The 16,002-nt window shown below is 35.7% G+C and overlaps 1 pseudogene; it reads right to left on the bottom strand.

Moving 5' to 3' along the window:
• Nucleotides 1–1,239: 1,239 nt before the first annotated feature.
• LOC123793044 (large ribosomal subunit protein eL6 pseudogene) overlaps nucleotides 1,240–16,002 on the bottom strand; it is a 186,271-nt pseudogene continuing 171,508 nt past the window's right edge.

The raw sequence follows: 16,002 nt of genomic DNA, 5'->3' as shown, positions 1-16,002 counted from the left end.
GTTATTACATATGTAACAATTGATAACATTTATGTTTTCCAATCAGGAGAGCCTATGAAGTTGCTAATATCTCCTGATATTCTAGTTGAATTCTTAAATCATAGGACAGTTACCGCTTTTTCTGTTGTATTTTGGTAGTTTCTTTTCTTGTCACAACTTGGGACAGGAAGTGCTGGAACCCATGGAAAAATGGGAGGGAAAAAAAGAAAAAACAAAACAAAATGATGTCTCTGAATTTCTGGAACATTTGCAAATATTTAGTTTATGTCAAGTTCTGGTTATTCGGCAGACTATTTATATGCACCAAACTTTCTTAAAAAAAATTTCCCTGAACATAAGAAAATAAATCTTCCATTGGAAGGAAGCCATAATTCTTTTTAAATTATAATTTTGTCAATATTAGATCAATTAAAAACATCAGTTATGGGTGCACACTTTCCATGTGAGAAATTTTGATGAAAAATTCTGGATAATAGTTTGAATGTGAACAAAAGCGTTTGTATAAATGACCAGCTTAAAAAATAGTGAGGGTGGCACCCAAATATTTTGGCATTCGGATGTGATACTCTTTCTTGTTTAGCCTCTAGCTATTTTTTTTTAAACCTGGCATTACTCTGAAGACATTCAAAAGAAAAATATCAGTATATTTCTTCCAGCTCTTCGCTTCTGCCTAATGTTCTCTGTTGAACCGATCTCTTGCTCTAGTCTCAGAAGATGATTCTTGGCCCCTGTATTTATTATTGAAGCTGAACAGAAAAAGGAAAAGCCTTAGACATAACTGCAGAAGCAACCAGAAACTCCAGGGAATATTCCATTTTTCATATGCCACCTTTATTTTCGACTGGGGTCATTTCCTAAGCACAATAAGAAGAACTCTGATGAGTTTCCTATTCTCTTTAGAAATGGAAGGTTTCCTTTTAAAGCCCTACTCTAGCTTGTCTCTTCTGGAAAGTCATCTGCTCCTATCTAGGCTTAGACATTTCCTAGTCAAATTATCTTTGAAGTACTAGACAAACCAACATGACAGAGTGGCTTGAAGGAAAGGATCATTTTTCTGGTAAAAAAAAAATGTGGCTACGTAGACTCCTAAGTGCAATTGGAGAGGGACAGGGAGGTCAAGGGAAGCACAAGGGCTACTTGAAACAAGCAGTGGCCCTTTGAGGGCGGCTTGGGCACTTGTTAAGACTCCAGACACACTGCAATCAGAAAACCAACATTAGCCCAGACAGGATGTATGAGTCAAGGATATCTAAGAGAGATGGAAAACGTGGCATCCAGGCATTTGCCTTTCCAGCTGCCAGCCTCCACTTGCGGTCCCTGCTGCCGGTGGGAGCATACTGGAAAGGAAACATAAACAGTTTAAATTGAGTATCGGAGCTAACGACTCTCATGTGACTTTCTGTAACAATGAGGGATGGACCTCTCAGAACCACCAGAAGTCCTCATTCTGATGGGTCAGGGAATAGAAGAGAAATTCTTGACACAAATTAACAGAGAGCTCAGGGGATTCTACCATATATGGGCGAGAGGCGAGACATTCAAGCAAAATTCCTGTGATCGCAAAACTCGTGTGACTCAGACAGCTGTATCGAATTCCATTCAATGTCAAAGTAGTACCTTAAGCTAGTTTATCTGGTTTGGCTTTGAAGTGGCAATAAAAACCAGGAAGCCTCCTGACCTGGGTCATTTCTAAAAAGAGTTGTTTTCTTTTAGCTGGACCCATTTTAAGAGCTGCTATACTTATAGGTACGTCTGTGAAAGACTGTAGTAAAGAGGACAGTTACTTACACAGGAAATGTGAAAATAGTCCAGGAATATCCCAAATTTATTAGAGATTTGGCCTTTAAGCAACCACAGTGTGAACAGTGGACACTGTGTACAGCAAACATCATTTTCATTTAGACACCATTTGCCAGCATGTTTAGAAAAACCTCATTGATTTTATTCCTTAGTGACCCTGTTCCGACCAAATGACATCTGGGATGAGAGATGTCATTCGCATAGAAAGAGAGTGAGCAGTGCATGCCACATCCCATTTTGCACGCAGAGGTCTTTCAACATTTTGGGAAAGTAGTCTTGCTGTTTGGATGCATTTTACCACAACTGGTCTTTCTGGAAAACCTAACTTGTCAAAGTTACCTCCCGTAGAAGTTTTAAGGAAAGGTATCATTTCTGAGATGACTGAAAGTCAACTTTGGAAAGAGTTATTCAACAGTAGCAGTTTTTGGAAAAGGTAATAGCCCTCACTTATCTATGTGTGACCAATGTTCCACTTCATATATTTTATACGATTTTTTTCTTCAGCTTGTTTTATTTCTGCTAAAAGTATCTTGGCTAGTCCACTACTCATTATAAATAGTGGGCAAAGTAACCAGATTAGTTTCTAGATTTTTACTAGATTTATGGAGAAAACTCATGAAGAAAGGGATTAAATCAGTTAATTAAAATAAGTTCTGTATTCAACTGAGACATTCAATGCCCAAGGACTCTTACAGCACTCGCTCACATGGTCCGCTTGTCCTGGACAAGGAGGTTCTCTGCTGATGTAAACCCGACCTGTCCTTCGCAGATTACAAGATAATCTGCGATGCTGCTTAGGACCCTTTAACTCAAGATAAGATGAGACTAAGGGCATTTCCAATGTTCTGACAGTTGGTGGAGTATATCTGATTGGATAGCAGCATCTGTAATGCACCTTGACTCACTTAACCAAGTTGATCCTCTTCTCTAGAGCCTATTGTTTTTGACCTCTTGCCTTCCAAATCACTAGCAATGCAAAATTGGTTATAATTTTTTACTTTCAATTTTGCATTAACTTTATCAGCAATTTCTGGGGCACCTGGGTGGCTCAGCCGCTGAAGCATCTGCCTTCAGCTCAGGTCATGATCCCAGGGTTCTGGAATCGAGCCCCACATCAGGGATTGTCTCTCCCCCTGCTCCTCTCCCTCCCCCTGCTCCTGCTTTCTCTCACTCCTCTCTCTCTCTCAAATAAATGAATAAAATCTTTAAAAAAACCCCACCTTATCAGTGATTTCTAATATCCCCCTTTCTACTTTTCTCCTTAATCCTCATATCAATAGACTAAAAAATGTAAACATGTTTCTACAAAAATTCTTTTAGTATTTTCATCTAATACACTTACCCCCCCCCAAAAAAATCACATCAAAAATTACATTGAAATAATCAGCATAGTGTATTGAATTCCTTTTAGGTGACTCTGATTTCCATTGGGTTGGGTCTAACTTCTTTTAGATTTTGAGGTTAAGAGTCATTTAATATCTCTGAGGCTTCAAGCACAAGGCTACTGGATAGATAGATGAATGAGAAGCTTGAATGCTGACTTCTTTGTATATATGTAAAGGATGCAGAATCTATGTTGTTCTAGAAATAAGATAGTTGTTGACTATAAAATCTGTGACAGATTCCTGCGGAAGGCATCCAGTGGGAAAGTCTAAAAAAAAGCCTTCCTCTACTCAGTAGCTATTCACCCCAATAAGAATCAAATTGCCAAAGAGATTATCTTCTGCACTACTAATTTGTGGATATCATTTTGATTTTATCTGACAGTGTCATTGAACAGCAAGGAGTTTTCTTCTATGTTGGTATTATATTTATTTTTTGAAGCAAATTAGAATTCACTGCAGAAAAATGAATTGTGGGAGTTGAGAGTGAGCAAATAGTTTGGCAAAGAGTGCATGAGAAACTTTCTTCATGGGTATTTCCGATCCCACTGGGGAGGAATACCAGAAATGTGCCTCAATCTGTTCTCACAAGGCTTGAGACTTGAAATTCACACACCCACGACATTCAGATAAGAGTCTACCAAGAGCCTGGTCCTTATGGATTCTTTTCTGAGTGCTAAAAAGCATTTCCACCTTTCAGTGGGTCTCTTTCACCATATCAGCTGATGTCTGGACCATACAACTCTTTTTGCTCAATGAGAAGAGAAAACAATGAGAAGTTGATGAAAAGCACAGTTTGCTTTGAAAGATTAAAAAAAAAATTCAGGTAAAACTATCAGCATACAACACATAGAACTTCCATTACCCTGATTCTGTTCTTTTCTGTTATGGAGAGACTACATATAATCCCTTATTGGAAGAAAGTTGCTGCATATAGTCTCTAAATCTCTCTCTCTCTTTTTATTCTCTTGAGAGTTTTTTTATGAGTTTTCTCTCTCCCTTCTTTTGCTTCATTGACTATGTAAAAGGCCTCTCTGGTCTCTTTTTTCAGAAGTGAATGCGTCAAAAAACCAGTCATATATTTCGGCTGTCTAGATGATACACTTAACCTGTGCAGTGATGTGAGCAGACTTTTAAATTTAAAAAAATCTATTTAATTTAGAATTTTTCTTATGGATACATTGTGCTCAGACAATGGGATATATGTAAGCTTTGGAACTACTTAATTCTTAGAGAATCAGTCCCATCAGGTTGACCAAATGTGGATGTGGAAGAGATGCATGTTTACTGGACTATGTATCAGGTACAATGCTAGGTGCCAAAATAACGAGAATAGCTCACATTTATATTGCAATTACAATGTACCAAGTCATATTCTAAGCACATCAGTCTTTGCTACAAAATAGATTAAATATTGCTGTTATTATTTCCCCTTTGCAGATGAAGAGACAGAAGATGGCTCAAAAAATTTTTACCAGGTCACACAATTATAAGTACCAGGGTTGGGATTGACACTTAGCATTCTGGCTCTAGAAATTATGATCCTAAATGCTGTTTGTGTATATGCGTGTGTGTATTTTACAAATAGTCTCCAAGTCATCATTTATTTTGACCCTTTTAATCCAGTTATTTTATGCTATTGAGTGTATTAGTTTTCTTTCAGTGTGTAAGAATTACACCAGGACTCAGTGGTTTAAAGCAGTGAAGATTTATAATCTCAAAGTGTCTATGAGTCAGGCACCTGAACCCAGCATAGCTAGATCCTCTGCCTCAAAGTCTCTCACAATGTTACAACTGAAGGATTTGCAGGGGCTGCCATCTTATCCGAAGGCACAATCAGAGAAGGATCCTTTCCCAAATTCACTCTCATGGTTGTTAGCAGGCTTCAGCCCTTTGAAAGCTATTGTACTGAGGGCCTCAGGTCCTTGCTGGCTGTTGGCCAGAGGCCTCCTTTAAGCACTTGTTATGTGGGTCTCTCCACAGGCAGCTTACAATATGCCAGCTAACATAAGTATGATTTATTATAACACATACATGAAAATTGTTTGCTATAGGATAGATCTGTTTTACTAAAATAAATCTTTTATTCTGTGGCTTTTACTTTAAACATGGTTTGGATATCTTAAAGCACATTCAATCAACTATTTGGTAAAGTAAAGACAGAAGTTGCTGTTCAATGGCAATATACATTTTAAAAAGTCTTCTTGTACTTTTAAAAAGAATAAACCACATTGCAGGTGTGTAATCAATCTTTATTAAATAATTGAGCTTACCAATAAAATTCAACCCAGCTGAACCCAGTGTATTTCATAGAATGAGAGAATCATATCTAAGAATAAAGACTATTTATTTATTTACATATGTATGTAAGTTAAATACACAAGGAAAAGGAAATCTTTAAAGTTCTATTTGATACTCTCAAATATTTAAACGTTGCTAACGTGCTTTAAGCTTATTCATCCTTAACTCTAGGTAGCTTTTTTTAAAATTTTGTATATGTGCTTGTGTGTATTTTAGTTAACATAGTCAGTTACAAAAAATTTTTCAGAGAACATAAGTGACAAATGTTATTATTTGATATATAGAGTAAGTAGTATTTATTTTCTTTCAATTCTTGATAATTTCTGTGAATAAAGATTTATGTTCAGCTCTGTGGGAGATTAAAAAATGAATTAGAGCTCATCCTTCATGGAAAGGTTTTGGGCTTTGAAATCAGAACAGCACAGTGTAATACACTTTAATTTCCCTGGTCCTCAGTTTTCTCATCTAGAGAATAGAAATAATATTAATGCTTATTCAAGGGCTTTTAAAAGGCTTAAGTTACAGAATATACGTGACGTTTCTTGACTATCATACAGGTTTGAGAAATAAAACTATACTGCCTTCCCTCCTTTTCCACTACAGGATTTAGTGGGGAAGAGAAAACTATGGCTCAGACCATTGAAACACAAGGAACAGAGCAGTAAATGTCATAAGAGGAATAAATGTATTGCTATAGGGGTTTAAAAATGAAAAAACCTTTTTAGGGGGAATTATTTCAAGATGTTGAATTGAGCCTATTAAGTAGACTCTGGCTCCCCCAATAGATCCTTAGGAAACATAGAAAATATACTGTTTGTGGAAAGCTCAGTTAAGATTAAGTTTAAAATAATTGGCATAATTGGGAAGGATTGAGTAATTTTTTTGTGTGGTTTTTGCAAGCTGGATTTTCTGTTTGTCCTGTGGTGAGGAGTCTTCATGTCATTGGTTACTCTGGTGTTGCCCTGGATGCCTTAATAAATTTCTCTTTTACTCCCAAAACAAGGTGTAAGCACTGTAGGTATTTATTAAGGAAGTGAGCAAACAATAAGCCACCAAACACAAGGCAAGTTAAAATAAAGATATAATTTTGCATTTGGACAATTTATAAACTCAATTCAATTAGAATTAAAAACATTGACCTTTGAAATGTTACCTACCACTTTCTGTCATTTATAATTTAATAATAAATACAAACACACGTGTCATATGAGAACTAAATACATTTTTAATAGAGCTTAAATTCATTTCCTAAGAATAAATACAAGAAAATTTTAAAGACTTTCGACTGATCTATTTTCCTTGTGCAGTTGCTGTCCATAGTTGCAGTGTATGTAAAAAGCTGAAGGAGTTTTTTTACCCTGAAATTGGTGTAAAAGGGCTTTCAGATTTCAGTCCTTTTTCTTTGCAACTAATGTATCTTAGAAATGAAAAAGTCTACTGACCTGACTATCAATAAATAGTAAAGTCAGATTGAAATTCACAATATGGTGCTTCTGGTTTTTTAACACATTGATGGTGGTATGATAAATAAGCTTGTTTTGTTCAGTGTCAACCAAGAGGGTTGAAATTTGAAATTATGAACCACTACTGTCTCTAAACCTGAAACTTGGGAAAGATGGCTCTGTACCCAGGTGATGATGATGATGATGATGATGATGACGATGATGAAAACCATTTTTGAAAAATTGTTATACATGCTAGGCACTTTTCCAATTGTTTTATATGTAACTTCATCACATGCTATCCCTAAAAAGGTAGTTAATATTGTTCTCATTTTATAGATGAGGAAACTGAGGCACAGAAAATTTTAGTATTTGTCTTTAAGGCACTGATTTGGTAAGTAGCAAACCAGGCAGTTGGTAACAGACCAGCCAGTCCATAGCCTAACCATTTGATCTCTAATGAACTCTTGACCCCTACACTATGCTGCCTTTCCAGGAAGGAGTCTAGATATTAAATTGTGTGAGAATAGATCTCACTAAAACTTCTTTTGGCTTTGGAGTCATCTTTCTTATGTTGAATTTTCTTGTTTAAATACTCCTGTGATTTAGTATGTTTTTATACTCTAGACTATGATAATGAAATACCAAAATACCCTTTGGATTTGCCAACATAGATGATCATGCAAAGAGACTATAATTTACTTCTTCCTGACATTTATATCCCTTCCATCCAACTGGGGCTGAAGAGAAATCAAATTAATAGCAGGATCTTCTTATCCTTGAAACATGTCTTGAAATATTCACAATATTCTCTGTTCTTGTGAGAACTAGGTAATACTGAAATTCCTCCTTCCATCTTGGCCCAGCTCAAATGTCTCTTCTGGTTCTATAATACACAGCCACCAGCTGCTTTCCTGGGCCTCCTTGCTATAGTTTCAACATAGAAAACGCTGTCTATGGCTTACTCTTTTTATATGACCTTCCCTTCATACTTGTGTATCTGTGGAGGATGTCCATTTTCTTACTCTTAACGTAATCTCTTTTAGTAGAAAAACTATGACCTTGAACACTTAGAAATGCATTCTGCACTTTATGGGTGACATAGTCTGTTTATTAAGTCTGAATTTTAAAGGCACAAAGAAAATCTTTCAATTCATTTAGATAATAGAAGGTAGGATGTAGAAAATTTTATTTGCATAAGTTGCCCTGAGGACATAAGCAATGTCTAAACTTAACAATTACATCTTAAAAACCATACTTTTGCTTCACATATTATTCATGTCAATATAGTACGCAAAGCACTGAGGATATGATCTTAGCTCTTATTGATGATAGAATATAAAAAGGTAGAGACAAATAGTAACTAACTTCCCTGTTAATCAGCTTGTAACAACTGTTATAATGTTTCATGGAACTGTGTTCATAGAACACACAGCTCTAACAGAGAGTACAATGAAATGAAGATATGTAAAGCAACTAGTAACGTTCTCAACAAACGTTAACTATTTTTTTATTATTGTCTAGGTATTGAGCCAATTCTCCTAGATGGTAGAACAGTAAATGTTCAGAATCAATCTACATCGTTGCTATTTTACCTTAATAATCAGGCTGAATCCATTTATTGTGATAACAGCCAATGGTGTGAAAAGATCTGGATTTTTGGGTCAGGAAGGGCTGGAATAAAGAGAAGATGGTAAGCTCACTTTTGGATATTTTGAGTTTGAGGTGCCTTTCTAGCCTCCAAGTGGGGATGTCTAGTGCGTGGTGTCTGAACATGTCCATAAAGGTCTTAGTTATAGATAAAAACTTACAGAGCATTCAGTGAGAAGAAAGGAGTGACTGCTCTCCTTCCTCTGGCCCATTACCACTAGCCGCTTTAATGATTTATTGTGCTGCAAGCACAACTTTACTATAAATAACCAGGACTGTTGGATTATTACAAAATAATTTGATTTTCAATTCTATAAAGAATTTAAAATTAGATAAAATTGATTCTGGTTTTTGTCATTCTACATGTCCCCTAAGTTCACAAAGATAAATAAAAAATAAAACATGATTAACTAATGTCCTGAAAGGACTTGAAAACATTATTCAAGAATTACCTCCAAAAAAACGCCAGAAGGAAGTTTCTTCTCCTTTTGAATGAATAAGTAATACATTCACTTTCTACAGAAATTGGTGGGAGTATATATCTGCACACCTAGTTTGGGAAAAAAATCTAACATCTTGCAAAGCTATATAGGCATGTTCTCAATGACTCAGCAGTATCCCTGGTAGGTATGTCATAGGGAAACCCATGTAAACTTGAGCTAGGAGCTGTTTGGGAATGTTCAAAGGGCATTGTTTATAAAAGCTTCGATCTGTAAACAATTTGAATATCTATCAACAAGAAACTAGAATTATTATTAATGTTTGTGTTATTATCGTCATTGCATTAGCAAAAGTAAATCTCAAAGACAAAGTAGAGTGAATGAAACAATTTGCAGAGGAATATATTAGGTAAAATGTCATTGATATAAATTCCCCATATATACAGAACTTAAAGATATGTTGTTTAGAGATACATATATGTAGCAAGGAAACAACACTATGCAAAAGTCATAAAAAAATTCACAGTAGTGGTTCCCCTGGTAGTGGAAGAAGTGGAAGAAGACGGCATCAGGAACGTCTCATTTCTTAAACTGGTGGTGAGTCCAGGAGTGTGTTTTATTATTCATCATGCATTATGTAAATTATAAAATAGGTCCTTAATGCATGTCCTGTAATCTAAGAATATTACCTCGAAGTGTCACAAATCTTCATTTTTTCATTTGGGGAACATGTTTTGAGAAGATAAATAACTGGGTCAAGATATATCATTAAATGACAGGGTTTTACAATTCCAAAGTGTACAGTATTTCCACTCTACATGGTGCCTCTGAATTTCCAATTTTTGGAAACCTGGAATTTTAAATTTCAGGAAACCTCTGAAGTAAGACGCTTGTAGAGATGATAATATTTAGGATTTTTTTAAATTAAGAAAACAAAAGTGAGAAAACTTATTTATGTTTATTTATTTATTTATTTTTACCGAGGAAGTTTAACACCAAAATGGGGTTCAATGAGCATCTGATGAATGGAAGCCCAAGAGAAGTGATGGATTTGTTGCAAGGACAATAGCTAAGAATGCACAGCTCACTAGTGGCACAAAGTAGACTAAAAAGAAAATCTCTAGACTCTCAGTCTAGAACTTTTTCATATGCAAAAATAGACTAAATGAGTTTTAATAATATAGTCTTCATTTTTTTTTCCTATTTCATAATCTTGTCTGCCTGGGCGGTGGCAGGGGAGCAGGGAGGAGAATGTGAAAAAATATGAAGAACACCGAACAATCTTGTCTCTTCAGTTATTTCTAAAACAAAGGGAAATTTACAGATTAACCTGCTCACGCGAACTGGCCTTAAATATCCTGTTTATCCCAGGTTTTAATACAATAGGTCTTTCATAATTTTCAAGAGGTATGCGGAAATCGTAAAGAGTTACGCCGGCCTGTTAAGGAGGAATGTTTTTTCTTAGACAGATAAGGATCAGGTTAGTATTTGTGGTGCCAGAAATAAGATAAAATTTCACTTCAAAACTTGAGCTCTGTTGATCTACCTATCCTCATTACATGTAGCCATTTATAGCAGTCGGGGTCAGCGAACTGATCTGCCCCAATTACTTACTTTCCTGCCATCTTAAAAAACGCAGTGGTTCCTGGGCAGTGGGCATGACATTCAACAGCACCTCCAGTGAACTGATCACATGCACAGCAACACAAATGTACCTGCTGGCACAACGCTGTATATTTTTAAAAGGAAATAAGGCAATTACAAGACTTCTTTTATAAAGTCAGGCATTTTCAGTAAATGGTATTTGACCTAAGGTGAAAACCCTATATTTAATTGGAGTATGGAAACTCTTCATTTTTTTTCCCTTTGCCCCACTTATATTTATTTTTTCATCGAGTTCATGGCAAAAATGTTGTATTCCAAGCAGCAGAACACCCTTTCCTTTGACCTCCTTCTTTTCTTGCTGTTAACTTTAATAATAATTATTCCGAGTTTTGAAAAGTACCACATTTGGTTCTTGGCCAACATTGACATTTATTTTGGGAAATAAAAGAAAGTGTTCAGTTTATGCATCTGCATAACTTTAATATTTATTTTGTTAAGACTTTTTCAATGAAGAAATTTTCCTCAGGATAACACTTCTTACCGATATCCTTCAAATTAGGTAAGTTTAATTTCTCCAAATCCAAAATGCAAAACTGGATTTTCAGATAAGGGCTTTAATAGTAAGGCAGGGTTCTGTCCGTGTAACAAGATAGAAGTTCTTGGATTGCATGCCATTCAACAATCTCACTACACAGATCTGAAACCTGAAGCCTAGGGCAGGTACGAACTTTGGCAAAGATAGACCACACCTGTTCCAGCTTCTAGTAAAATAAATCACAGTTGTAGAAAGAGCTGACCATTAGCAGTAAGAATATCCTTCAGTGTACTTTCTACTATTCCAAGTGAAAATCAAAACACCAGCTCCCATCGGCCTATCTTCACTCATGTGAAGATTTGTCTCTGTTTTTATGAAAGCTGCTTCTGAAATAGGACACATAATAATACTCATACTACCTTCTTGTTGTCTCTGCACTGTCAACTAAAAACCTTTCCAATATATCGGTAGTCACAGTGCTTAGATATCCCAAGATCAAATGCGTTACAGTACTGTTGTTATTTGGGATCCAGACTTGGCCAATATTCTTCCCTCACTCACCTCTTCAGTGGTAACGATGACCAACTGGAGAATTTAACGACAGGATGAGAAATAGACGAGGATTTTTTTTATTTTTGGTAATGCTATCTATTGTATTACATAGTGATCACCCCTGAGCTTATACAGCTTGTTTTCCCTTTGACATTTCTTTATGAGGGATGGCGATAGAGGCCAGAAATAATTCATGAACCATAGAGCAGTTAATTTCACTCAAACATGACTTAGGCTAAGACATTAAGCAGAATCATTCTCAAAATAAACCACATTTTCCCATTCCAAGGAGCAATTTCACTAAAAAGAGACCAAATTGTTAGCATAAACCAATCTATCACAGTAACCATTCAGGAGCTGTGCCTCGAACACATCAAAGCTAATAAAGGCATATTATAAAACGAAATTATAAAAAAAAATTGCATGGCTCTTTCATTATATTCATGATTGAGCATTTACATGATGGCTGTATGAATCATTCTTTTTAATATGTCTGCTATTATAGCTGGTACGTTAAAAAATCTATCTATCTATATATATATAATTCCACTACTCCACATACCTAGGTATTAAATCACACAAAAACGAATGTCAAATGCTAACACCATCAATAAGGAAAAGGCTAGAATGTGAATAAATTACATTTAATTTTTAAAAAGGCATTTGTTTCTACAGACAGTGATTAATAGGTATAAGTGAAAGAAAATGTATAGACAAGACAGGCTAGTTTTTTTGAAAGTTTCCTCATACAATTTGCTTTTACCCCTTTCCATCCCTCATTCTATTGGGTAGGCTGTCCTATTTCACTAACTAGGAAATTTAATATTCAACAAAATCTAAGTATTTTGCTTTGCTGTAGTTCATTATCTCTTTTGTCTTAATTATAGTAAGTCATTATAAACTTTGCCACAATGATTAAAAGCATTCTAGCTGAGTTACTTAACCATTATAGTTGATCATTGGAACGAGAAATTTCTTGAGGTTCATTGCCTAAGAGAATGTTCTTGCCCTATTGATGTCTCCCTATAATTCTTATTTCAAGTGCTCAGTCACAGCAACTTTACTGTTGGCATAATTTTCTTCTTTTAAAACAAACTGGCTCATCCCCAGACCTGCGGTTCTTTATACAGCATGTTTGAAAGCTTGGATGAAAGTCAGATTGTCAATGTATTTATTGGCAAAATGACAATAACCTATTACCTTTTCTGTAACACTTTCATTTTCTCTAAGGGATTCAGTGTGATTTCGTTTGTCTTTTTAATTTATTTTATAAGAGCCATTCAGAGAAACAAAATGAATAGAATTTTAAATGCTCAAAGATCCTCAAAGAGCATTGGATCTTTATATATTTTCCACCAGGTATAAGTAAAATTACTATCTTACTCTTAGAGGAGTCACTCTACTGAGTAGCCCAGATTATTGGCCCCATTTAAACCACAGGCACTTCTGTTATACTTCCTGGTGACCTAAGTTTTTAGGATGATAATTGGACACATATGAGTTTGCTTTTGCCTGTATTTACCTAAACGGTACTCCAAAACTTTTTTTCAAAGTGTTAAATAAACAGGCATTATGTTAGGCAGTGGCGGGCATACAGCAGTGAGAGAGTCTTGGCCTCTGACCTCAGTTTATACTGACTTTTGGGGGAAATAAAGAATTTAACTGGTAATTACAGTAAAGTGTGAGTGTTTTAATAGAGAAAGGGCAGAGTAGTCTAAGAAGACATATGAAGAGGGGAGTCTAACTTAATCCAAAGGTGTTGGAAAGGTCCACTAAAAGGAATTCTTTTACCAGGGATAATCTGAAGGGTAGTAGTAAAGGTAAATAGCAGAAGGAGTAAGAGAATGAATTTGTAGGCAGAGGAGACAGCGTGGGGAAGCCCAGGCTAGAGAGAGCCTGGCAAATCCCATAGAACCAAAGTCTGGTGTGTCTGGAGAGCAACCCAAAAGAAGGCATGTGAGATGCTACAGTAGAAAGGCTTTGTAAACTATGTTAAAGGTAGTAGGAAGCCATTGAAGGAAAGGTGAAGTGATCAATACGTGTCTTGGGGTCATTCTGGTTGTTGTATAGACCAAAGAGCTTAATGACCAAGCGCTGGGATCATTTACACTTGTCAGGTTAACAGTACCTGCCTGCAATTCATTTGAATATATTTACTTATTTATAAATTATAGAGCGATACTCTGTGGGCCGATATCTCAAGATCTAATGTGCATTCAGGTTGAAGTTCACTAGTAATGATAATAGCAATATTATCAGCAATAGTAGGTAATTTCAGATTTTATCTAATTTGTTGTCAAATTTGATTAGATCATCATTGCTGTTTTTACCTGATAAAGCAGCCAGGGAAAAGCTAGATTTAGAATTGTGTGCCTTAATATTTTCTTATTGTTTATTTGTGATTTGACTGTTAACTTCAATTCAAATTTTTTTAGGAATTTTTTAAAATCAAATTTTCCATTTTTTGAAGACTAAGACTTAGTGATATAAATTATAAATCCATGTAACCAGGCACACATTGTAGCACACTGAAAGTGAATTCCTGAGTTTAGGGACCACTATCCTTATAGAATTCTCAGGCTTTCTCAAGATACCTTTACTTTCCTATGTAACATCTTAATAAATGACTTGAAGATTGATTATAAGTACTAAGTCAATCCCTGATTCTTGATAATTATAAAGCTTTATTTCTTTCTTATTTTTTTTTTAAAGATTTTATTTACTTATGTGACAGAGACAGCCAGCGAGAGAGGGAACACAGCAGAGGGAGTGGGAGAGGAAGAAGCAGGCTCATAGCGGAGGAGCCTGATGTGGGACTCGATCCCAGAACGCCAGGATCACGCCCTGAGCCGAAGGCAGACGCTTTAACGACTGCGCTACCCAGGCGCCCCTATTTCTTTCTTATTTTTTAAGATACAAACAATTATAAATAAAAAGAATATTTTTTCTGGAGGTGCAGTAAATCGTCTTGGGTACTGGGAAATGAACAGTTCCCACTTTAAAGATAATTGGGATAGAGAATTGAATGGAGAGAAGCCACATCAGAGGTAGGGAACCAAATAGAAAGCCGTCTCTAGGTACAAAATATTGGATATTGAGTATTCGAGTAATGGCAGAAGGAATGAAGAGAAATGGAGAGGTTTACAAGGTAGAATGGGGAGGAACAGTTTGATATCTTTTGGAAAATGAATTAATCCTTAGACACATTCAGTTTCCTTATCTTCAGAATTTTATTACTTCTAAGTAGATCATCAAAGACGCACTTTTCAAAGGCTGTGCCTCAACCAACTATAACATAATTACTGGAAGTGATATAAATACAAATTTGTGTGTCCTACTTTAGTTGTACTGACATTGACATTTTTAGGGTATTGTACAAGATGGATTTTAAGCAAACATCTCAGGTGAACCTAATTCATGTTTGAGTGGTTGATCTAAATAGAACTTGGAGTAAACTTCTATTGTAGAGCCAATGTGGATTCACATTGTATTTGAGAACTACCCATCTACCACATGACTTCTAGAATAAGAGTTGTTTCATTAAGTTATTAGCTAGTTGTTTTTCCTAGGAGTTCTTTGAAATTGAGGGCCTTCTCCTTCAAATTCTAGAGAACTTGGGGAAGGCTGTCTTATATAAAGCCTTTCAATAGCCAAGTAACTTACAAAACAGGCGCATAGTCTTAGGAGTTAGCTATTATTATCATTATTACTATTATTATTATTTGGTAACATTTGTTACTGTGTAAAATTTTGCATAAGGCATGATTACCTTACTAACCACCCACTGATATGTCACTAACGGAAATGAAATACTAACAGGATGGTTTAATAGAGCATGTTCAGTGCAGCTACAACTCCGTATATTACAATTTAAAAACATGAGTATTCAGATATATTTACATGCATTTTTGCCTGATAACGGTGATTTCATTTATATCTACCCTCAAGTGGTTTGAGGTTTCTGAATTATCCAAATGATCAAATGTGCCCAACATTTAAAAATATAATGAAATTGGGGTGCCTGAGTGGCTCAGTAGGTTAAGCATCTGCCTTCAGCTCAGGTCATGATCCCAGGGTCTTGGGATCAAGTCCCCCACTGGGCTCCTTGCTCAGCGGGGAGCCCTTCTCCCTCTGCCTGCACTCTCCCTGGTTGTTTCTCTCTTTCTCGACAAATAAATAAATAAAATCTTTAAAAACACTAAAAAAATGAAAATACAATGAAATAAAAATTAAACTTTTTTTTTTTTACTTTCCTTGGCACACTTGAACTTTACAGAAACAAACTTCAGTAATAA

The sequence above is a fragment of the Ursus americanus genome, chromosome 13, assembly GCF_024610735.1.
Source record: "Ursus americanus isolate L20-20 chromosome 13, mUrsAme1.1.p, whole genome shotgun sequence".
NCBI lineage: Eukaryota > Metazoa > Chordata > Mammalia > Carnivora > Ursidae > Ursus > Ursus americanus.
This window is presented reverse-complemented; position numbering and strand designations above follow the sequence as displayed.